This window comes from Oenanthe melanoleuca, chromosome 2 (assembly GCF_029582105.1).
Source record: "Oenanthe melanoleuca isolate GR-GAL-2019-014 chromosome 2, OMel1.0, whole genome shotgun sequence".
Taxonomy (NCBI): domain Eukaryota; kingdom Metazoa; phylum Chordata; class Aves; order Passeriformes; family Muscicapidae; genus Oenanthe; species Oenanthe melanoleuca.
This window is the reverse complement of record NC_079335.1, coordinates 117,664,741-117,674,314: the sequence shown is the minus strand read 5'-3', so window position 1 is coordinate 117,674,314 and position 9,574 is coordinate 117,664,741.

The window sequence follows — 9,574 nt, the reverse complement described above, 5'->3', positions numbered from 1 at the left end:
TTACAGCAACTTCCCCCTGTTACACAAATGAACAGCCATGCTTGTTGAGGACCATATCATAATTCCCCAACAGACAGAGGGACAGAGATGCTCATGACTTGCTCTAATTCTTGCATTCCATCCTAGATGTGGCATAGTAACAAACTGTCGCAATTTATCTACAAGTACGGAGATGATCATTTCCTCCTACAGCTTATCCAGAAGGTTGGTTTGCCCAACACAGATGGATTTTGCACAGCATTTCATGACATGGAATTTAAGCTTCTTTGAGGAAACCCATGCTCTACTGAAGTAAAATAATCATCGAATCTTAGTTGAGTAGTTATTGATAAAAAACACATTACTCCATGGAAAGCCACATGAAAAACAAAGGGCTGGAAAGAAAGTGAAGGAGGAATGCTGAAAAAAATGTGCTGTAAGTCCTGGAAATATAAAAATGAGGAAATAATGTGTTGGCCTGGATTTAGCCAGAGTCACAGTATTACTCAAAGTTGGTAGGACACGTGAATAATGCATTCCAACAGCCCACACTATTCCGAATCCTTAGTGCCAGAGAAAGAGACTGCTAGAAGAGCTCAGTTGCAACAAGGCTGGGCTGTAGCATGCAGAAAGGGAGATTTGGATGGGGTTTCTTTCACAAGCTTTGATAGGGTTCACATATCAACTTCTGTAAATGATGAGATTAGGGCAACAGACTGTATGGCCCTTTGCACCTGCCAGTAAAAACCTCATGGAGAAATAAATATCTTTGTCCTTCTCCCTCCTCATAGTAACATTAAATAAGCTACAGTATGTATGTCCACTTACCTTGTCAGCCAGATGTCAGTGAAGCTCAAAGTCCTTGTGTTAAGTACTGCAAAAGCCTTTTCCCAGAGGACTAATCTGGTGTTACCTGGGAGCTGGCTGTATTTGATCTTAGACACGTATCATGTTTGTTCTGACACAACTGTATATTTATTCTTTCCACTTTAGGCCAGACTTTTGCAGAAAGTAGAAAGTCTGCTGGTAGCTCATCAGCCAGTTGGTCTCTGCTGTAACCTTGAGCTGGGTCTTTCTAAATTGAGGTTACACCTGCTAATTTAGCAAGGACTGGTGACATGCTCAGACTGCCTGAAAGAGTTTCTCCCTCACAGCAACTGAAGGGAAAGAGGGCAGGTGCCATAAGGAATTGATGCTTAGAGATCAATGCCTGGCAATGCTAACCTGATAAATGTGAAGTCTTTGAGACACTAAGTTTGTGTCCAAACATTCAAATGTTTTATTGACATCACAAACTGGATTTTCTACCCAAGTAAAATGTCTTAAATCCAGCACAGTCTCATAATTGTCCTCTCTGGAGTGCCTCTAGATCTACAGAGCTCAAGAGCAGAAATTTGCTCTGTGTTTCTTCTCTTACAATAGGTCCTAGAAGGCTTGTCAAGCTTCTGCCTTCATATATATTTGGCACTCAAATCAAAAAATGAGCTCTGGAGAGGGGGAAAGCCTGGTTTTTCTAAGAACTGTGTCTGCCACACAATAAACTATAGATTTGAGGGGCGAAAAATATGATGTGCAAAAATAGGTTTAAACCAAATTTTCTCCCTCACACAGCTGGACCAGGGTGAGTGACCTGAGGGATACTCTCAGCTGACTACCAAGACCTGCTGGAGGAAGGAGGTGACCTGACTGGAAGATGTCCAGCCTAGCCTGTGGTGACAACAAAAGCTGCTCCCCTGTGGGTGCTCAGGACTTCCCTGCCAACAACATCAACTTCTGACTTATCAGGCAAGACAGATCACTGGAGCCCAGCACAATGAATAATCCCCTTGCTAGATCATCTTCAAGGATAAAGAGTCTTAATTCAGGCATTACTAAATTACACAGCTTCAAAATTACACTGCTCAAGATTAATTAAGCTGTGAAAGCAGCCAGGCACTGGGTACTGACAGTAATTCAGCCACACCACAAGAACTCAGTCTCAGTTCTGCTGCAGCTCCACACTGCACAGCAAGGCAATAACCAGGAGCTCAAAAAAAGAGGTGCATGAGCCACTGCCAAAATGCAGTGAGCTCTCATTCAGCTGTGTAACAGCTGTTTTTAAGCCATCACATAAGCATTTTTCATTAAAATATAAAGAATCTCATTGGAAAACCCAAAAAAATGTCTCATGGACCTGCCTGCATAGAAGCACAATGCAAAGAGGTGACCCCAGGCATCACTTGCAAATGAAGCTCAGGCTATCAAGTCTCCATGAGGAAAAGGTTTGGTGTGTTACTCTGGCTACAGAGGGAAAGAGAGCTCTACCATCTGCTGATAGGTACGTGGTAAATACTGCTTTTGTTAACTAATTGCAAGAAGGAAATCTGACAGGAGCTGACTGGAAAGCTGGCACTTCTAACAGTTGTCTTGTGAAGTTTATGACAGTCATAAAAAAACAGTCATGGGCAGATCTCTGACCATGAGGGCAGAATTCAGCTGCATGCACAGTCTTTGGAAGTTGTCAGAGGAGATGGAATAGGATCATAGAATCATAGAACAGTTTGGGTTGGAAGGAACCTTATAAATTTCCTAGTTCCAACCCTTCTGCCATAAGCAGGGACACCTTCCACTAGACCAGGCTCCTCAAAGTCCCATCCAACCTCACTGAGGTAATTTCCTTCTATATATTTTATACACAATACAGATACAAACAACAGAAAAGATATAAACTAGAGTTTCTAGCATGCTTTCATTGTAAAAGTCCCACTTAGGAACAGAGCATTTTAAAATTCTGGCGTTTTTGTATAAGAAAATCTCATGCTCTTTCCCAGCCCTATTATAGATGGTAAATGTTTCTCTTCTTGCAAGGTCAGGATTAGATCCAGCAAGTGAAATACAAAACATTAGAATAATCACAGAGCTGTTCAACAAGCAACACTATCTACCCTGACCAGCCCAGTGAGAAGAAACTGAAATTATGGAATAAATGCCTTGACACCTAAACTGTAGAATACCTTTAAATAGTGGAATATGTTCCCTTCCTGCAGAAGCAGGTTTGCACTACTGTCAGAAACTCTGGTTTGTTCTCAGTCACCTCAGGGCAGCTGAGTTTCTGTTAACACAGAGGAAAGGTGGAAAGTCTGATAAACACTGTTAGAAGACCATCTTACCTGAAAACATGCAGCCCATCATGCAATGAGGACAAACAAATTCCATTTACCTCAAGCTGTAAAACTTTGGTGTCTGTGTAGGCTGCCAGTGGTGTCAGTGCTTGTTGTGTCTTTTTGGACTCTGATGGAGACATTCCATTTTCCTCCTTCACAGGAATCATAAATGGTAGCTGTTCCTTATGCAGAAGGATTCCTTATTTCTTACACTGCAAGACACCATCTGAGTAAAAGGGAAAAGGTGGAATGGTATTTTTGTTTCTGCCTGAAAAAGCAGATCCATATCATAACTACACAGACCAAATGCAGGAAGTGGGATGTATAAATACTTACATTTCCAACTCAAATGCCAACATTTCTGGGCATGCTGCCCCAAACAGTCTGGTGTTTAAGCAGATACCAGCTCTTGGAGAGATTTCTGCACTTTGAGAAGTAAAAGTGCCTCTCAGAAATGCTATTCGTCTTGGCCTTTTGGAGCAGAGAGACCCAGAATGATACCCCCTTGCTTTTCTGCTCATGTGCTCCTAAGAGAGCCAAGGTGAGAGGGAACAACCCAAGTTAGGTCAAGTTAGAGAGGGCTCTTATGCCATAGAGGCACATATGACTGATACATCTTTAGAGCAGACACCATCTGTATGACTGAAAGGTGACCTCCAGAGAGGCTCCAAAACCAGGGCCACAGCACTAAAGACCCAGGACCACACAGAGAAGCCACTACAGAAACTTAGAGCTTGTGTGTTGAAAGCTCTGGTTCCACAAGGTGTCTCAGTGTTGGCCTGGAAAAATCAAATTTGAATGGCATTGACTTTCAAGTAGTAATCTGCATGCAAGTCATGTTCTTCTAGGAAACTGTGGGCCTAAAAAAAGGAAGTTTAAGATAGGTGCAATCAAAACACAGCCTAAGATGAAGAAGGACATTCCTCTTTCACAGGCATCAGCACTGCCACTCTTACTGAATTCAGAAGTCAAGATGTTCACTCATAGAATACAGAACATGCACCTTCATTCCAGACAAGTGGAAATATTTTGAAAGGATGCTGGAGCCTCCCATGAAGTGCTGTGAATAGTGACAGAAGAAAGCAATACTGTGGCTGATCTATTGAAACCAGATCAATGCTGTGCTGTCCTTTTGGAGCAAGCCTGTCTGGCTGCAGCTGTCAGGAGGAGGAAGTGGCTTCAAAGGCTCCAGCCTACATGGGCAAAGCATTTATCACCCTTTAATCTTCCTTTAATTTTTTATCCATGCTTTGGAGTCCTCTATGTAAGTAAGTGCAGATATACAGGCAGATACCCACCTCCCTATTCTCCAGACACAGGTGGATAAATAAAGGTTTGAGCAGCATGCTTTATCCTGTAGGTGAGGGTAGCTGGATACTTTCTCACCTTCAAACAACTAAATGTTGTTAAGACTCAACTCCCCTTTTCAACATGTTTCTCACTTTTTTTATTTAGTTATTAGGGAAGAAAAAATTTTAAACACACTGGCTAATTGTGCACAGTCTAATAAACTGGACTAAGAATAGTTTTCCTGCCATCAGAAAACATGACATTTTTGCATCCCATGTCCAACACTGAGCTACCTGAAGCAGAATGGAAGACAGAATCCATCTGTGTTGGAAAGTGCCACCCTCTCTACCAATGCTGAATCTTCTTACCTCATACACATTGTTAGATTCTGCTTGATTCTCACAGATGAAAAGTGCTCAGGGAAACTTAGAGGAATATCTGGCAATATATTCTAGTGCATACCTTTTTAAAATTGTGGTATTTATGCCATCATCTCCACTTCCAGGGGTCTGCAGGTTTGGGCTCTACTGTACCCAACACTCAGCCTCTGAGGTTTAAGGCTTTGTCTTCATTCCCATGGTCGTTTGTGGTACCTGCACCAACACAGGCCAGTCCTCAAGCCTGAAAATCCATCAGGACAGGAGAGACACAGGATCAATTTCTATGGGAAAATTTGAAAATCATGCTTGGTTTCTAAAGAGTGTTTTAGAGCAGGCACAAGTAAACTATCAAATGGACAACAAACTTCTGAGAAAAGCAGTCCTTTAGACAAGTCTGCATTTTTGGTGGACAACCAAAACTGTTATAGATTAAGAATAATAAATTTCCAGATACCCAGAAACATTAAATCAGTTTCTGGCAGCTCTGCTTAGTTTCAAGAAGTCTACAGAAAAATTGCACTTGGCAATAGCTCTCTTCTCAGTAATTCTGTGCCTGCTCCTAGGAGATCTTTCTGCCACTTAATCTATTTTATTTTGGTTTTCAGTCCAAAGAAGGGCAGTGAAGCTGGTAAGAGGTCTAGAGCACAAATCTTGCAAGGAGTAGCTGAAGGAGCTGGGGGTGTTGGAGAAAATGGAGCTCAGAGGGGACCGTATTGCTCTCCAGAGTAAAGGTGGGGTCAGTCTCTTCTCTCAGGTGACAAGGGACAGGACAAGAGGAAATGGTCTCAAGTTGTATCAAGGAAAGTTTGGATTGGATATTTTAAAAAATTCTTCCTTGAAAGGGTTGTCAAGCATTGGAACAGGCTGCCCAGGGAAGTGGTGGAGTCACCATCCCTGGAGGTACACAAAAGACAGGCAGATGTGGCACCTGGGAATGTGGTTTGGTGGTGGGATTGGCAGTGTTAGGTTAGTGGTGGGATTCAATGATCTGAAAGATTCTTTCCAACCTCAATGACTCTTTGATTTTACATCTATTTACCATTCAAAAATCAGACTAATACAATGTGCTATACGTGTTTTAGATTCTGGTAGGATATATGGCTTAATTTTAACTCCTCCACTTTGAATGAAGATTAATTTTATGCAACACTGCTTTCAGTGCTCTCTGTAAGGTATTTAGACAGGGGTACAGCAGCTCCCAGCTCCTCCAGTGCAGTGATCAATAGCAGTGACACGTTACTCTTATGCCACAGCAAGTGACATATGGCCATGTAGCTGCACATTATAATTAACCACTGATTAACAACAGAAAGAGGATTGACTGTTACATTCAATTAACTTGCCTTCCTTTCAGCTGACAAGCAGCTGAGTGCTGAACATTTAATATACTTTTTGCAAATTTCCTTCTCTGCAAGTATTATAATTGCTGTAATTAGCAGAGATCAACTATGACAGCAAAACTCTCATTTCATCTATACAATGCAGTAGCTTAGAAAAAGTTAGGTTTTATCTGTTTTATTACTTAACTAAACAGTATTTCTCTTCTACAACAAGTTCTCACAGAATTCCATGTAGTTTTTCAGATAACTCAATCAACTTCTAGATAACTCTACCAAAAATTTTCCCAAGAAATGTGATTGTGGTGAGTTCAGTTAATGACAGTCACGTGCACATCTACAAAGAGGTACATCTGTGTACCTGTGTGAAAAATGCTCCAAGTGTCTCACATTTGCAGTTGAATGAGTTGGTATTGTCTCTCATGTTGTTCCATTTACTTTGGACTGTATACCAGTCCATAGGGAAAAGGCTGCCAAGGCACCCTGAACCTCCTTTTTTACTTTTTTCTGTTTTCCCTGTGGTGGCCTGCTCATATTATCTAACAGAGACTCAATGTTTTATTTGACTTGACTTTTTGATCTGCCTGTCAGCATAGAGGTTAGAAGTAACTGGCAAGACTAGAGAGGGGTTTATGCCAGCTAATAACCTGCCCACTGAGCAGATACTGAGAAATTTGAGCAGAAATGGTCAAGTCAGATCACACTTCTGACAAAAGGACCCAGTGCCTTTTGTGCCTTCAGGACTGTAACCCTGCTGACCTTCATGTCATCCATTCAAACCACATGAAGACTTCTATTGCATCTGCTTAACCCTCAAGGAAATGTTATCTGCTGTGATAACTGAGAGCAGGTCAGGCACTGACCCTGTGAGTCACCAGGCTGTGCTCCCTGGCATAAGGAGTCCCCTGTATCCAGACCATGGGCCACGTAAGGGAAGCTGTGGGGCTGTGAGGGAATGATGCCCAGCTCAGGCTGCCCCACCTTCCACTGGCCACAAGAACACCTTTGGCATCACTCTGTCCTTGTACTGACTGGCCATGGGGTGGCAATGTCAATCTTCTGGAAAATACTTTCTTACACTTGCTTCCTGCTCTTCTCCCTTTGGTTTTCTTCCTTGTTCTCTTTTTATAGTGAAGGAATCTATACTTACATTTTAATTTTCTTTATGGAAGTTGAATTCAGCTTTTTCTCCTAGCAATAGTTCACCATGAAGACTTTCTGACCCTACTAGACTGGATATTCTATTCTGCTCCCTCTTCACTCAGCTCCTTACTGAGTGCTAAATATTATTCCTTAAATTAATTTTATGTTCAATGCCAACTTTCCATACAAGTTTCCTCTCCTTGTTAAGATGGCAAATGCCAGAGGCTCTATCCTTTGGCTGAAACTTCTTTGAGCATTGCATCTTGTGCTTTCCAAAAGGTACCAGCCATGCATTGGCAGCAAAGCATGGCAAGAAAATCATCAGCACTCAAACTTATGTAGAAGAGTGCAGCCACCAGCACTGCCCACAAATGTTCTTCTAGTCCCATGGTGGGTTGTTTCAGGACTAAATTCCCTGTGTTTGTTGCTGTGGGAGCTCCAGAACTTTGCTCCCTCTCCAAGAAGGAAGCAGGGAAGGGGCAGAATACCATGGCACAAGTTCTTCACTCAGGAAGGTGCCTGCCCTTGCAGTTAGATGGGAGCCAGGGGAGAAGAGATTTCTTCCAAAAGCTCCCAGCTCTGTGTGTCTCATTCTGTGCAGTTTCTTCATTCATTCAAAAGTGCCCCCAGAGACAGGCAGAGAGGAAGCAACATTTTGAACTGCTCTTGAGGCTTGTGGTTTCTCCTCCCATTCACCTCTTTTCCCAGAGCTCAGTACAAAGTGTGCTTTGTGTGGCATGTTCCTCCCTTCAAGCATGAAACAGAACTACCCCTCAGCACTTGTGCTGTACACTGCCTACTCTTACTGCAGTAGGAAGGAATAATTACAGGGATTATGAATGTGGTACTGAATGTCAAGGCATATTAAAGCTTTTCAGTATCTCAAGAGCAAATCAAGATTCTTCCAGGGGGCTGCTTTTCTGCCTGAAATTGAATTATGGCATCGAGTACCTGATGAGTAGATCTACCTAGCAGCTAATTTTGTTGGTGTATTTAAGAAGTTACTCATCTCACCATTACCAGAATGTGTCAAAACTCCTTGTGCTCCCAAACACCATTTTTTATCCAGTATGGCTCCTAAGGAACAATAACACCCTGTCATTCATGGAGAATGGGGCACACGTATCTGCTGCAGTATGTATCACACATGCCAGGTTCTGTGAAAAAATCATGAAGTGTGGATCTAGGAGAAATCCATTGTTCAGTAATTTCTCATTAGTCCATAAGCACATTTTATTTTGAGCAATGATGCAAAAGCAGGGAATTAGCAGGAGTTGTTCAATGCTTTTGTAGCATGGCTTCCTATGCTGGCAGCAGGGAAAAGCAAGTTCTCATGGATAACCAAGGAAACTTAAAGATATTAATTTGATACAGTGTGCAAAAGAGTCAAGGAGCTCTTTCCCAACCCAAATAGTTAAGAATCAAGATTTGCCAGAGGACTCAGCTAGAGCTGAACACTTATCATCACTCCTAAGGAAGCTTTAACAGCCTTGCTGCTATTCTACCTTAAAATTCAAAAACTGGTAAAGAAAGGTATTACATACTTTTAAGTGGGATTATAAAGCAAGAATAGCAGAAACTAGAATGATATAGAGAGATTTGTTCTCTATTTCTTTCCTCCTTCCCTATTTTAGACATTTAAAAATTGAAAATGCAGCTACTTCATGATTAGTCATATAATCTGAACAGATGCAGTTTGAATCTTAAATCCCAGCACCTGTCCACATTATTTCAAGCTGATCTTTACAGCCTGGCCAGAGAACCACTAAACCAGATCTATTCTTCCTAGACATCTGCCTGCTTGTAAGGCCTTTAGCAAAGCAGACAGCTGCTGACATTCAGAGCTCTGCTGAAGCCACTGATGCTGTGCTAAAGCTTCTTTTGGCTTAATGCAGCAAGAAAGGGAATGTAGGGATTCAATTCAGTCAGGATCAGTAGGAAGGCAGCAATGCTAAGCCAGTTTTTCAGGGTGAGAAGGGAGGAAGACATGGGATAAACACCTCATGGGTGTCAGAAAGGATCTTCCTAGCTTGGGATGTCCTGAATGGTTTGACAGTGCCTGTATCCTTCTCCAGTCATTACAGGGAGAGATGAAATCAGTAGTTTTGCTAGAGAGCAGTTGGATTGGTGTTTCCTAATAGCTGAAATGAGGAATATAAATCCCAATGAACAAGTAAACAATTTCCTGGCAAATATCAATGCTATTACCTTGTGAGAGTCATTCCACTGATTTACTACAGCAGATTTCTTAAACACCAACATTTTAGGGGCAAGACAGTCTGCTGAAAGATGACATTTGGTA